General features: G+C 41.3%; 1 long non-coding RNA gene across 1 annotated transcript in view; it reads left to right on the top strand.

Moving 5' to 3' along the window:
• Positions 1–15,675, top strand: part of LOC105095374 (uncharacterized) — a 399,959-nt gene that overhangs the window by 26,173 nt on the left and 358,111 nt on the right. Inside the window, exon 2 of the long non-coding RNA XR_837744.3 lies at positions 12,827–13,032. This is a non-coding gene — a long non-coding RNA (uncharacterized LOC105095374). The remainder of the gene's footprint in view (positions 1–12,826; positions 13,033–15,675) is intronic.

The raw sequence follows: 15,675 nt of genomic DNA, 5'->3' as shown, positions 1-15,675 counted from the left end.
CAAAGTAACACATGCATATAATTTAAAAATATAGTACAAGTCTTACAAAGAAGATGATCAGGTCCCTTTCCTTCTCTATTTCCTTGACACATCTGAGAGACAATTAGTTCCTACTCTTTTAATGGTTTCTTTTGATGTTTACCTGCATATTTACAAACATTGAGTTTTTACTGCTATTGAAAATGTATCAATTTCACATTATCTCTATGATTGTGACAAAATTTTGATGAATAGTTAATGTTTACACCATCTGAGTCCATAGAGATATGTAAACCTGGTTGCTGGTATTCAGGATGTAGGTGAAGGAAGGGGACTGAATTCACTCTGAAGTCTTTTTTTTTTTTTTGCCTGGTGCCACATCAGGTTCTTTTTTTTTGCTTAGAATCCCAGAATTTTGAGCCTCGCAGGCTTGATTTCTCCAGAGAATACACCCCAGTTTCCAGTGTGGGTGGGGTGGGGAGCCCGGTGATGGGTGAGGAGAGTACTCGCCTGGCTGTGTGGGAATGGAGTCGGGTAGGTGGGAAACTGGCTTCTAACTGCTCTGTCTCTAGACTTGCAACCCCTTGCTTAACCTGCTTTTGATTCCAGGTGCTTCCAGACACACAGTTCACAGCGTTTCTGCAGACTGAATTCCTGTGCTTCTCAGTGGCATTTATCTCTGTGTGCAGTTAGGTGGAAATACCATTGCTCTGTAACGTCCACCAGTCCTCAGCCTTCCACAAATGTGCCAGAATCCATTGTCTCCTGTTGCCTCCTCTCTCATTCTCTTTGTCCTTGTGGGTAATATCTTTTTAATTTTGTCATTGTCATTTTGGCTGAAGATTAGGAGGGAAAGGAAATGAATATCTGTAGTCAATCTATCATGATTAACCTGAAATTCACATGCATTTTAAATAGAGAAAAGACTCCAAAATTTAAAATTTACTTAAAACCCATTAGACCCATTTCTGACAAGTGACAGCAGAGGGCAGTGAGGTAGACTGGTCAACCTTTCTTTCTTATTCTCATCTTTTCTCAGCAGGTGGAGAAGATTAAGGAACAAAATCAAAGCTTGAAAAAGAAAGTCATTTTTTTGGTTGTTCTGCAACATGCTTTTTTTATTGACTCTATCTCTGACAGTTTTCTCAATAATGCATTTCTCATTTTCTTACTGACTGCATGATATTCCATTGTATCTATATACTATTTTTCTTTTCTTCTTTTTGATTTTGACACTTTTTTCTTTCTTTTTTTTTAATTGAAGTATAGTTGGTTTACAATGTTGTGTCAATTTCTGGTGTACAGCATAATGTTTCAGTCATACGTATACATACATATATTCCTTTTCATTATAGCTTACTATGAGATATTGAATATAGTTCCCTGTGCTATACAGTAGAAACATGTTGTTTATTTATTTTTTATTTAGTACTTAGTATCTGAAAATCTCAAACTCCCAATTTATCCCTTCCCAATCCCTTTCCCTCCTGGTAACCATAAATTTGTTTACTGTATCTGTGAGTCTGTTTTTGTTTTATAAATAAGTCCATTGCCTATTGACCATTTGTGTCTTCATTGGAGAAATGCTTGTTTAGATCTTCTGCCCATTTTTGGATGGGTTGTTTTTTCTTATTAAATATGAACTGTTTATATATTCTGGAGATTAAGCCCTTGTCAGCCTCATCTTTTGCAAATATTTTCTCTCATTCGTAAGTTGTCTTTTTGTTTTGCTTATGGTTTCCTTTGCTGTATACAAGCTTATAAGTTTAATTAGGTCCCATTTGTTTATTTTTGCATTTATTGCTTGGGTAGACTGCCCAAGGAAAACATTGCTGAGATTTATGTTGGGTAATGTTTAGAGGTTTATAGTGTTTTGTCTTATGTTTAAGTCTTTATGCCATTTTGAGTTTATTTTTGTATATGGTGTGAGGGAGTGTTCTAAGTATTGATTTACATGCAGCTGCCCAGTTTTCCCAACACCATTTGCTGAAGAGACTGTCTTTACTCCATTGCATGTTCTTGCTTTCTTTGTCAAAGATTAGTTGACCAAAAGTCTGTGGGTTTATTTCTGGTGTCTCTATTTGCATGTTATCTTTTTGGATTAGAGTTTCCTCCAGATATATGGCCAGGAATGGGGTTGCTGGATCAGATGGTAAGCCTATTTTTAGTTTTTTGAGGAATCTCCATACTGTTTTCCATAATGGCTGCACCAAACTACTTTCCCACCAGCAGTGTAGGAGAGTTCCCTTTTCTCCACACCATCTCCAGCATTTATTTTTTGTGGACTTTTGAATGATGGCCATTCTGACTGGTGTGAGGTGATACCTCACTGTAGTTTTGATTTTCATTTTTCTGATAATTAATGATATCGAGCATTTTTTCATGTGCTTGTTGGCCATTTGCATGTCTTCATTGGAGAATTGCTTGTTTAGGTCTTCTGCCCATTTTTGGATTGGGTTGTTTGTTTTTTTATTAGTTGTATGAGATGTATTTTTTAGATCTTTTTTTGGTGGTACCATTTTTCTAGCTTTATTGAGATGGAATTCACATATTATACAATTCATTCACTTAAAGTGGACAGTTCAGTGGCTTTTGGTATGTTTAGAGTTGAGAATTCATCATCACAGTTAACTTTAGAACATTTTTATGATACCCAAAAGAAACCCCATACCCCTTAGCCATCAGCTCCCAGCCCCATCATGCTCCCCCAGCCCCTGAGAACCACTAGTCCCCTTTCTGTTTCTGTAGCTATGACTGTTCTGGATATTGCCTGTAAATTAAATCATATAATACATGACCTTCCTTCAATTAGCATAACCTTTTTAAGGTTCATGCTATGTTGTAACATGTATCAAATATACTATTTTTTAATTGATCAGGTTCCTATTAGTAGATATTTAAGTTGCTTCTGTTTGTTTGCTATTATGCATGACCCTGTGATTGAAATATTTGTATGTATATTTTTGCATACTTACGGGAATGTTTCTATGGGATAAATTCTTAGAAGGAAGAGTCTGGCTCAAATAATAGGTGGCTTTAAGTTTGAGTAATGTAAGAAAGTCATTTTTGGGAGGGCTCATTGAGATATTAAGGATGTTGCAAAGGCCTGGAAGAAGACAACCTTGAAACCAAATTGGCATGATATGTTTTTAATCTGTTTAATATATTTATAAATTTGTAATTTTACATGCATTTAGCAAGGATATTATTATTTTTTAGAGAATCTTTCCATCTGATGGTCAGTGAGAGAGTTAACATTAGGGTTTAGTTTGAACTCTAGGAATTTATTGGCACTCCTTCAAGGAGTGGGGCTCACAAATTCAAGTTCCTGGGGAGAACCATGAGCTACTTTCTTGTGGGCTTTGCTCACTGGCCCCACTGCTGTGGGCTCATGTGTTCCTGATGCCCTCTCGGGGACACTGGGAAGCCTCCAGGCCCTTTCTCTGGGATGTTGTCTTTGCCCCTTCTGTCTGATGCTCTTTCTTAAATGCAGCTTCTTAAATGGAAGAAAATTTTCTGCCAATGAATGTCACAAAAACTATTCACTCTCTCATAGTGTTCCTTTAGGGAGACACAGATGTCGACAGCAGCTTGCGAGTGAGAACTTAACCTTGCTTCTAGCCTTACCATGGTTGCCTGGCAGATCGGGCCTTGGAAAATCCAAGGACATGAATATTTGGCAGAGGGCAGCTGTCTGGTTCAGCTCCTGCCATTCTTTTTGTGTCTGTGCTCCTGGATTCTTGCTCCTGTGTCTTGCCAGTAGGTGGCAAGCTAGGCCTGGAAAAAGGAGCAAGAACCTGAGGGCTTGCACAGTTGGTTTGATCTTGCAGGGCAGTTCTCCCCAGACATGCAGGGCTGTGGTGAATTCTCTGAAGGAAACAAAAGGATTCCTGGCAGATGTCTTCTCAGGTGGACAGAGGGTTATCTTAGTATTACTTTTTTTTTTTTTTTAAATAACTAGTGTGTTTGTGCCTATGTCCCACACACACACAGACACACACACACACACACACACACACTCATAAGTCTTTAATAGGACAACTTTTTATTTGAGTTATAGTCAGTTTACAATGTTGTGTCAATTTCTAGTTTAGAGCACAATTTTTCAGTTATACATGAACATACATATATTCATTATCGCATTCTTTTTCGCTGTGAGCTACCACAAGCTCTTGTATATATTTCCCTGTGCTGTACAGTATAATCTTGTTTATCTATTCTACCTGTGCCTGTCAGTATCTACAAATTTTGAACTTTCATAACTCCCACATGCTGATTATTTTTGGCATCATGGGGTGGGGTTCCAGACTGACTGACAAAACTACTTTGGAAAGGTTGGTTAAACTTAGATTAGAGGTGAGGATTTGGCATTTAAGCCAGACCAAAAAATAGAAACTGACGTCAGAAGCAAAGAGATCAGAGTCAGTTCACCAAGTCCAAGCCAGGATTCCGTGGGTGAAGACAAGCTAGCCACGCGGGGGAGAGGAGGCAGAGGGAGGTACGAAGTGTGGACTCCCGAGCTGGCATGACTAGGCAGGAAAGGTGTGTCCGGGGGTGTCCCTGGCACCAGCCCCTGTAATTCTGTTAACTTGGGATCTGCCAGTCTTTGCCAGGGCCTGTCAGTCCTGTTAACTCTGGGTCTTGGCACAGGTGTGAGTAGTGAGAGGGTAAGAACTTAGGTTTTGGAGACAAAGAGACATGGGTTCAAATTCCAGCTCTGGCTGCTCCCAGGACTGTGTCATGTCATATACTTTCCTTCCTGAAGTGGTGAGAATACTTAGCTCAAAGTTTGTTGTCAAAAAGTTCACTGAAAGGGCTTATTACTGTTGCTGGAATGGAATAGGTACTTTATGAATGCCTGTATGATTATTCATTGATTACAGCATCATGCAAAGGAAAAATAAAAAGAGTTACAACTCATAAATACAATCTTTTGGTCACAGGGGGAAGTAAATATAAGAAAACTGCGCTCAGAGCATATGTCCTACCCTGGGGGAGGGGTGTGTCCCCTCTTCCCATCTTCCTAAAGAGTGCAGTGTATCTTTCTTTGTGATGGCTGAGAAAATTCTGAGTACCTTGAAGGTGGCAAGAAAAATACTGTTTAGCTTGTAGGGAGGTATATCCTTACTATTAATTTCTGTCTTTTTATTCAGATGGTAAAATACAATATTTGCTAGTCCAGACATGTTTAGCTTCATTTAGGAAGATAATACAGGCGTATGTTCAGAGCATTCCCAGAAATATTTTAAATAAAATAAGGAAGCCACATAGCAGAGGGCAGACACAAGGAAAGGGACATGACTCACCTCCTCTGTCTTGGTTTCCCACCCAATTCTCCACTTCTCGGGTGAACATCACCCCTCAGACCCACAAAACAGCCTTGGCTGTGGAAAGGCTTGGATATCTCAGGAGATGGAATTTCTTTTGTGTGTAAGTGTGTTGAGTGTCACAGCCAGCTCTTAAACCATTGACTCGGGATGCTGACATTCTGGTTTTTAACTCTTACACCTCAAATTTTATTGTGTCCCAGCTTATGAGTGCTCTTCAGTTAAGAGCTGATAATGATGGTCAGCCTGTTAGTCTGTGTATTTCGGGGGAGACTGTGGTCTTCTCCTTTTCCAAGTCTTGTGTTGGAGCTCTGCTGGTTACACCTGGTAGGCACGGAAGAGGTGGAGATGAAGCCTTCCTCCCCCATCACTAGCCAACAGGCACACTCTGCTCCACAGCCACAGGGTCCTCCAGAATCCAGACAACAAAGGTGTGTGGGTTGAGGGAGGCAGAAGGATAAAGGCCCAGGAGGAGAACTCAGGGCTCGCTGAAAAGTAACTGTTAGAACCGCCATCCCATTCAGGAAATATCTTGGTGTGTTATCTATTAAAACAGAGGTCAGCACCTTCACTTCAAATGCATATTTTTACATTTCCTGCTCACTGTTAAAATGTGATTTTATGGAACCAGTTCTGTGAAAATAGCACTTCACATCTATTTATGGTTTGAAAAGAAGGCAATTGCTGATTTGATATAAGAGGAGCTTGGAGAGGATTTGTGAGAGTGGCATTTCCTTTGTGCTTTGGATCAAAAACTCAACAGCAAGTTCCTGATAGACTAGAACATTTCTAAGTAACTGCCTGCCTAGCTTTGGTGTCCATTCCCCTGGAGCCATGGAAGAACTTGATCTGAAATGGTAGTTCCTAAATTTTCTATCACTGAACACCCTTTTTATTACAGGTTTTTACCACTGGCACTTCAACGGTAAGCTGAATTTTTAAAAGCATTTCTCATTTCCTTTTCCATTAAAGCATTAAATATACTTATCTACTCTGCTGGTTACAGTTTGGCATCTTTATGGCTGTGTAGTTTGTAAGATGTCTATTATGACTTTGGTTATACAAAAAGATTGCTCTCATTCATCTCTAGTGGGTTCAGGAACCCCAGTTTGGGAACCACAGTGTTCAATAGCTTCTGTATTCTCTCTTTTGTCTCTTTCTACAATGATCTTTTTTTTTAAAAAATTGAAGTATAGTTGGTTTATACTGTTGTGTCAATTTCTGGTGTATAGCATAATGTTCCAGTCATACATACACATACATATATTCCTTTTCATATTCTTTTTCACTATAAGTTACTACAAGATATTGAATATGGTTCCCTGTGCTATACAGAAGTAACTTGTTTATCTATTTTGTATATAGTAGTTTGTATCTGCAAATCTCAAACTCCTAATTTATCCCTTCCTACTCCATTTCTCCCCTGGTAACCATAAATTTGTTTTCTGTATCTTTGAGTCTATTTCTGTTTTATAAATAAGTTTGTGTCATTTTTTTTAAGATTCCACGTATAAATGATATCATATGATACTCATCTTTCCCTGACTGGCTTACTTCACTTAGTATGACGATCTCCAGGTCCATCCATGTTGCCACAAATGGCATTTTTATTCTTCTTTATGGCTCAGTGGTATTCCTGTGTGTGTGTATGTGTGTGTGTGTTTGTTTGTGTATACCACAATTCCTTTATCCACCCCTGGCACATATCCAGAGGAAACTCTAATTCGAAAAGATACATGATCCTATATTTTCTTAATTTCGCCTTCCTTCCTTCTTTCATTGCAAATAACCTGCACTATCTATCAATGAGTACCCTAGTTACTAAGACTATACTTTGGATGTATGAACATAGGATAAGATATTTAAAACTGAAATTGTCTTGGAAATTGTAAGATACATGATGTTGTCAACCAGTCTCAGGATTTTCATGACAGTATCAAGATCTACAGAATCTGAACTGTAAGTCTCAAAATCAATTTATTAATAAAGATAACAGTAATTATTGCTAGTTTTACTGAAAATTTACTGTGTACAGTGGCCTCAGTCCTTTGCATGCGTTAATCCTACATCTCATAATAATATCATGAAGTAGGTACAGCTTATTACCTAACAAGCAAAGTGAGGCTTCAGTCCTCCTACCAGGAAGAGGAAGGAGTGGAACCCAGTTATCTTGGACTGTGGAGGTCATGCTCTTAGTCCCTCCATAGTGTGGCTCTTCCATAAGTGAACCTGAGAAATCTCAGATTACGATGGGAAAGTTGGTTTGCTTTTGAGCTTCTTTCTTTCCAGAGAGACAAAGGCGGGAAGGTGCCATTTGTAATAGGTATTCTTTGTAACTTGTGGATCTGCTTCCTCCTCAAACACTACAACGGCGTGATCTGCCAAAAACAGTGCAGTGAGGATGACAAAAGCCTGTTGATGGTAAAGTGGATTATGTAACCAGCTGGGATCTTCCTTGTGTGGCTGTTAGATTTTCTGTCTGATAATATTTGAGAAGAAAAATATTTTTCCGTGAAAACCTCTGGGAAGCAGCTCATTGTTACTTGGTTTGGCTTTAAGTGCTCTCCACCTGATAGCATTTGAGAAGAAAGATATTTTCCCCTGAAAATCTCTAGGAAGCAGCGTAGAATTATTTAGGTTTGGCTTCACATGCTCCCCCTCATTTGTGTACAAACCTGCAGCACTGTTTTACAATTCTGTACTGATATCCCAGGAATGATGATCAATTGACCTAGGTGTCTACCTATCAACACTCAGTTCTCTCTCTCTCTCTCCCTAGATCTGTGAGTCTAGCTCTATCGGGCTACCCATACCTATCTCTATGTTTATCTCTCTCTCTATCTATATGGATATATTTAACATTAGTACTTCCTCACTAGAAACATATAACTGTTTCTTTTTCTCCCAGAGAGGACTGATAAGGTCTCACTTCCTTTGACAGAATTTATTTCCTACTCAGAAAGATCAGAACAGCAAAACTGAACCCTGGATGACTCTGAATAGTCGTGAATTACACCTTCTTTGCATACAATGGCGTCTTTCAGCTAGTTCTTCTTGTGCCACCTACCTGTGTCTGTAGGGGAAGGAATGAAGTTAGGTAATCTCATGGCCTGAAGAACTGAGTTGTGGCTGGCTACTTCCCCGGCCCAGTTTCTGCCTTTTCCTTTGTGAACACCCACTCTGTTCTAAGGGACTCTGGGTCCATTTGTGACAGTGGCAAATTGAAGGCTCAGGGAGGAAATTGTGGGAGGAAAAGGAAGGGAGAGAAGATGGTGTTATTGAATAGCAGTAGGGAAATGAATTTTGTTTCTTATAATCCATCATGTCTTCATTCCCTGAGCTGACTGGGCTTATTATTTAAATGGGTAATGAAAGAGTTTCATATGACTTTGACCTTATGGGAGCTGCATGCTTTCTTTTACCAAATGAATGAACTAATGTTTGGTACAGGGGGCTGTTTGGGTTCTGGTAGAATGAATTTGCAAAATGGTACCTAAAAAGTTAGGCTACCTGGCATTGTTCCCAACCAGAGAGAACTGGTGAAAAGAGCAGACTCTAACTGCAGGGCAATTTAAAAAAATTGTTACTTTTCCCTTAGTGTTTTGCTTGTGGAGCCCAGTTATTAAATTTAGAGACATTGTATCTAGTTCATGGCTTTAAAATCACATTATATGTTTCACTACCAAACGAGACAAGAGGACATTAATTGGGAAAGAACAGTAAGAATAGTTATTTTGTTCCCAGCGTCAAGTGCTCATTTAAGTTTTAGAAAAATGTCCAAGAGTTCTATTTGCTTTCTCTGCAAGATTATTTCTTTGAGGGGAGTAGTAGGTCTTCTGATCCACTTCACCCCTCACAAGACTTTAAATCAAGAGAAGCAGAAAGAGGCTGTGAAGCAATAAGATGGCTCCAGTGGCAGGAACTGGAGTCCATGGCTTAATTTGTTTGAATAGAAATAGAAATGGAAGCTCATGTTCCTTGAGTATGGAACAGCCAGCAAGTTGAGGAACTATAAACTTCCTGTGATTTTCTTGCATTTTTTTGTACCCAAGCTAAGTGCTAGACTTTCTCATCATTGCCTTTTTGGGCAGCTTAGAGTGGGAATCAAATGCATCAATGGTTGTCTGAGAACATCACAGTAATATTTTATGACATGAACTGTGCTGTACTTGGAGTCCAAATATGCTTTTCACCCACCTTGAGTGCAACCTGTACTTTGCTTCTCCACTCGTGGTGATGACTTTGTAGAAGTCCACCCACACCGTTGTTCTCTCCGCCTTAGGACCCACAGTTGCCAAGGACACGGCTGTGAGCAGGGCAATGGGTACAGTGTGCCCTCACACGATGGTGTGAAAACCAGTGGCTTCAAAGACACTCACTTTGGTCTCCAATGTGGCTGCACAATTCAGATAACTTCTGCAATAATTTATTCACCAACTTAAAACATCTTGGAAGATATCTGTGACTGAAGAAGGAAATACAGTAACTTTTGCATTTTAGGGGTATAGGAAAGTTGATGAAGGAATTCAAATAGTATTTATGATGTTAGATCTCAGTAACAAATATGTCTTAATGAAACTCCCATCACCCAAGATGTATGGACTGCTTTAAAATTTTTTTATTTTATCTTTTATGAATTGCCTTTGAAGGCAGAAATTATTAATGGAGGAAAAACTTGTGTCTCCATGATGCCACATTATCCAGAGGAAAAGTGAAACAAATCAGGTGTGCAGGGGATTTTCAGTCTGCTTCAGGACAGATATTGGTCTTTTTACTTTTGTAATTTTCTCATCTTTGGTAGCAGGCCAACTCCTGAGTTCCTTGTTCTCCAGGGAATGGGGAAAGTGGTGCTGATTGGAATCAGCTTGATCTCAGGATGTTTTTATTTGTCTTTTCTTGGAGGGAAGGAGAGGATAAAGGATGAGATGGGAGGTGGATAAGATTAGCAGCAGAATGCTTTTGAATTTTTAAATAAAATAAAACAGAAAATGTGATTTCACTAGGAAGATGCAGAAACCATTGTCTGAGTATATACAGGTCTCTTTGTTCCTTGGCTTTCCTCTATGTTGGAATACCGAGAAAGCAGCATCCTTAGGGGAAATTCTGAGGCCCAGGGTGAAGTGACAAAGCTTTAGAAGGACATGAATTTAAGTTGCTCTGAGTCTTAAGGCTTGAGGGTATCTCAGAGACAAAGGGACTTACCTTAAGGTCTTATATCTCGCTATCAAGCCCATACAAGCTGGTTGAGCACTGTATCTTCTCTACTGTGAGGGAAACTGCCCCACATGGATAAGGATCTGTATCATGGTCAATGCAGAATCTTTTCCTGGAAGTCTGCTGTGTGGAAAGCACTTGCTAGGCACTAGGGACTTAGGGAGGGATTCAGCATGGTCTCTGATGGTAAGGGAGTTAAAATTTGGTGTGGAGACAGAATAACATAATATAATAATAATTATATTATTAATCACAAGAGAATGCCAGATGAGAGATACAGATGAAAGCAGTGTCGCAGCTGGTAGGCATTTGGTAAATCTTTGTTGAGAGAATGAATGAATGAATGAATGCTGAATTTAGGTCGTTGGTGAAGTGCGACCCCATCACAGGTTAGGTCCACTGGGAATTCCCAAAAGGCCTCACATAGGGGATTTTCAAGGAAAAGTAAGACTTGGCTAAATGGTGAATGAGGGAATCCCACTACAGGGAATGTACATAGAGCTATAGGGTCTGACTTTTCAGCATAGTTAAACATGGGAAAATCCAGTCCATTCCCCATCAGGAGCACAGATTTATTATGGGGCAAATCAGAGCAACTTTTGGCCTGAAAAGAGATTTTTTTAAAAAGCTGTGATGCTGATGTGGATGATACTACCAGCTCTGGATGAAAATTGAGATGTCAGGTCTGCAGGCAGGCAAATTCTGAAGCCAGGAAGAGAAAGTATTTTAGCAGAGGGTGACCACATGAGGCCAGTGCTACTTAAAAAGTTGAGTAACACTAAGACTTCACAATAAAAATGGTAATGAAACTGTCTGATACTTATGGAGCTTTGATGACGTGCAGATAGCGTACTACCTTTCTTCATTTCATACTCGTAACGACCCTAGGAGTAAGGTTTCATTATCACCCTCATTTATAGGTGGTGAAATCAAGACCCAGAGAGTTTAAATGACTTGCCCAAGGACACGTAGTTATGGAAGCAGGACTTGAACCCATCCAGGTCTGCCTGTTTCCAAAGCCATGTCCTCAGCCACTCCCTCACCCAGCCTCCTGCAGGCCTGCCAGCAGGCCAGCCAGCAGACGCAAAGAGGAGAATCTCATGTCTACCACCGAATGGGGTCGGGAGGATGCAGACTTCTAAGAGGTGGACTGGGATCAAGACCTTTCTCAGTTATTTACTCAGAAGATTCACTTATGATTCCTAATTTCAAGTCTAAAGTTCCTAAGGAAAGCACAGTCTCTAAAAAATACATCCAGGTCTCCAGTGAGCTTATTCTTTGACTTTTGTTTGAATTCCAAATAAGTCTTATTATTAGCACATTTATTAGCACGACAGATGCAAGGGAACACGCCTTCAGCTTCTGCTGTGCTGGCAGTTTTAATCAAAATTATCTGGTTTTTGAAAATAATTGCTAAGTGGTCCATTTTCACTTAATTCCTATTCTTTGCTCAAAAGATGATTTTCCCATTGTATTTAATTTTAACTTTTTTTTTTTTAACCTGAAACCGCTAGATAGTCATTTGAGCTAGGAAATAGCTTTCAAAATTGTTGCACTGGTGAGTCTCATGTCAGAAAGGCCATTGTAAGAAGGGTCTGGACTCTTGCTGTGGTTCCCCGACATGACTGCTCTTAAACGGTCCTGCAGTCCTTATGAGAAATATACATGCTCCTCCGCTCCCTGGAGACTCGAATTCAGTAAATGCCGAATGAGGGCCAGGAATCTGTGTTTTTAAAACAAGTGTCCCAGGTGACTCTGTGTTTAGGCACGGGTGGAAACCCTGTGGGGATGAGATGCTAAGGAGGAGGAACCTGGAGGTTGGCCTTCTTACCGTGTTTCTCTCTTTGACCTGCCTGAGCTTGGGTGAGGCACCTCCAGTTTTTCATCTCTCACTTTTCTAAAAATACTGCCATTTTCTAGACCCAGTCCCCATCTGGAAACCTGGCCCCAAATTCCCTCTGTAGGCCAGACAAATTCCAACAGTCCGCCTTGTGGTGTTGGTGTTTTGAAGCAGACACACCCGGGTCTGAGGTCTTTTTTGCAACTTGTTCGTGGTTTTTTTTTTTTTTAAACAGAACTGAACGTTTAAAAAATTGAGGTATAGTTGATGTACAATATTATATAAGTATTATAGAAGTTTTAGGTGTATAACATAGTGCATCACAATTTAAAAAGGTTATAGTTCATTTATAGTTGTTGTAAAATATTGGCTATGTTCCCTGTGCTGCATTGTACATCCTGGTAGCTTGTTTATTTTACACTCAGCTGTCTGTCCCTCTTAATCTCCTGCCTTGTTCATTCTCCAGCAGGCATCTGTTGAGCACCTCTGAGGCCAGGCCTCAGCTGCTGTGTCTCGTTGGCCTTTCAGGGCCCCGTCTGTGCTACCTGACGCTGCACCTGCTGGGAGCTCTGGTGGTGAGTGGTCGTGACTGGAGTTTTGGCCTCCTGCAGTCTGTCCCTCTTCAGCTCAGCTGGCTTTATGTGCTTCCTTCACACCCACCTGCAGTGGAGGGTAAGTCTCCTCTCAGAGGGATTCTCATTTCTCCCTTCACATTGTCACATCTGCCCTGGCCTTCAGGAACACCTTGCTCTGTGGATGTGACAGCTGGAGGCTGGCCCCACCCTGGGAGTCTGTCCTTCTGCTCCACCAAAGGATCTGGGGGTTGCTTAGCTTAGATCTACTCTTTGAACAGAAGGGGCCTCATGACCCCTCTCCCTTGATTATTGCCACGACCAGCAGGTGGGCATTGGAAACTCACCTGGGGTTCTCGTTATGTTAGCTGGAGGCAGCTGGGGATGTGTCACTTGGGTTCCATGTTGTTTGCTGACATTCTGTCCCAGGGGCTGGGCTGCAGAGACGAACAGGATGTGGCACTGGTTGGAGGCAGGCAGTCTTGGGTTTGAAGGTCTACACTTTCTCGCCGTGTGACCTGGAGTAACTTACTTGAACTTTCTGAACCTCAGTTTCCTCACCTGTGATGTGGGGGTAATGAAAGTACCAACCCTGTGGGGTTATCATAAGAAATAGATGATAGCAGGCAGATAGAGCATTTTAACCAGTACTTGGTATACTGGTGGTGCTCAGTAGGTGGGGATTATGATATCAATATTGATGCTCCAGAGGCTGCCCCTGTGTGAACTTAACAAGGTCAAGTTCCTGCTTAGAGCCTTGCTCAGGCTAAGCAGGCTATTTTTCCTTTTTTTTTTTCCAAGTTTTATTTTAAACCATTGACCTCAGGCACAGTTTGCCCTGACATACTTCAGCTGCTGCTCTTACTTTTGTCATCGTCTTCTATTAGTTGCCCTGTTGTCAGATCGAGAAAGTGCACGATTTCTTCTAAATTTACTTTCTCTGGGAGCATGGAGCCCCAGTCAAGCTCCGAGAATGTGGGAAAGCGTACACATATTTTTTTGACCTGCTGCCTGATTTGTCTTAACCCTCTGCATGCGGTACCACGTGCACTTTGGGGGGTGTCCCCTCTGAATCCCACTCTTCAAGTGATTCTGGGTTGTTGGCAGGGTGGGAGGGAAAGCATCACTGTGGCTGAGTGAACCAGTTATCCCAGCAGAGCCGTCCAGAATGTAGCTGGCGGGTCTCCTCGGCGAGCTCTGCCCGGGCTCGGTTGGCCATGGCTGTGGGCAATGATAAGAAAGGGCTCAGCTAAATGGCTGAGTGAGCGGTTGCTAAGGAGCCTGGGGAACCCCCTAGCTGGATACTCCCTTCATTGAAGATCGAGGGTGAGCTGCAGTGTGTGTCTCATCATGGGAAAGTCTCATGAAACACACTGTGAATTAGTAATAATTGAGGCTTATCTCCCCTCTTTATAAGCTGCTTTTTAAACCCCTGGTAAAAAGGAGCAGTTTTGGTTCAAAATAAAGGTTAAGTGATCCGAGCCTCAAGTGAATCTCTACTGCCTTCCTTTTGGGATTGAAAAAGCCTCCGCCCTTCTTTTGTTTAATTTTATTTTTTTTAAACTTCTAGTGAATTCTTCATACAGTTTTTGTTTTGTCTTCTTTTCCCCCATCTCTTGAGCAGCACAGTTATTTGTAAAATAGAAATCTTCATTAATTTTGAACTTCCCCTCTGGTGGTCCAGGTCTAGCTGGCTGTGCTGGTGGGGTTCAAGCAGAAGAATGGCGGGGGACAGGGCAACTGTGGGGTCCGGACAAAGGGCTGCCTTGGTTCCATTGGGTTTTTGTGACTTGTTTCACTGGACTCATTAGCATCCCTGTCCCTGAAACACAACGTGAGGATTTTAAACTGACTGGAGTGAAAAGATAACACAGCCTTTCAAGAGCGCTAAATCTCAAGGTCCGCGCCTCTCCTCAGCTGGCTTTCATCTCTGCAGGCCTGCCGCTGAGGCTCTTTTCCCTTGAGCTTCCTTCATCATCGCAGACATTAGTCACTGTAAAGAGAGTCCTTCACATTTATGTTGGTTATTCTTGGCAAAGTTGCGTTTTTTTTTTAGCAGTAATGCTGAATGCTGCACATGACATTAAAAAAGGAATCTGGTGCTTAGAGGTCTCTTGATGAGTAGTGTTCTGATCTGGGTTTACCAGCAAGCCAGAAGAGTCTTGCTGGAGCATTTATGTTATTTACTCTAGGAAAGGAGGGAGCACAGTTCACAGCTCAACTCGGACCCCTAATCACTATCCCTAGAAAATGATTGTTGATGATTTGACTACTGCATATTGTGCTGAAAGCCTCTGCCCTCCCTGTTACGAGCTCACTTCCACCATCAGAGCTCCATACGCTTGTATCAATTCACAATAAAAAACAATCTTAGGTAATATCAAAAATTGGATATGGTTGAAACCAGGCGGGGCCTAGATGGAAAGCACTAGATTTCAGAGACCAGGCTCACATGCTGGGGAGGATGGGATCATGCATTGCAGAGGTAGGGGGTACTTGACTCCACGTCACTTCTCCAGTGCCACTTCCCACCACCTTCGTTTGATTTTGTGCTCCAGTCCTGTCTCTGCCTCAGGATCTTTGCACAAGATTCCTTCTGTGCTCTTTCACCTCTTTCCCTCCCCACTCCTCTTCTCCTGACTTTGTCCTGAGTACTTTCTTTCACTCACTCCCATAGAGCAGATCCCCTGTGATATGCCCTCCTGGCACCCTGGGCTTTTTCCTTGGCATTTAGAGTAGTTAG

Source organism: Camelus dromedarius, chromosome 3, assembly GCF_036321535.1.
Source record: "Camelus dromedarius isolate mCamDro1 chromosome 3, mCamDro1.pat, whole genome shotgun sequence".
Taxonomy (NCBI): Eukaryota; Metazoa; Chordata; class Mammalia; order Artiodactyla; family Camelidae; genus Camelus; species Camelus dromedarius.
Note: the sequence above shows the minus strand (reverse complement) of the source record. Positions and strands in the feature narration are given on the sequence as shown.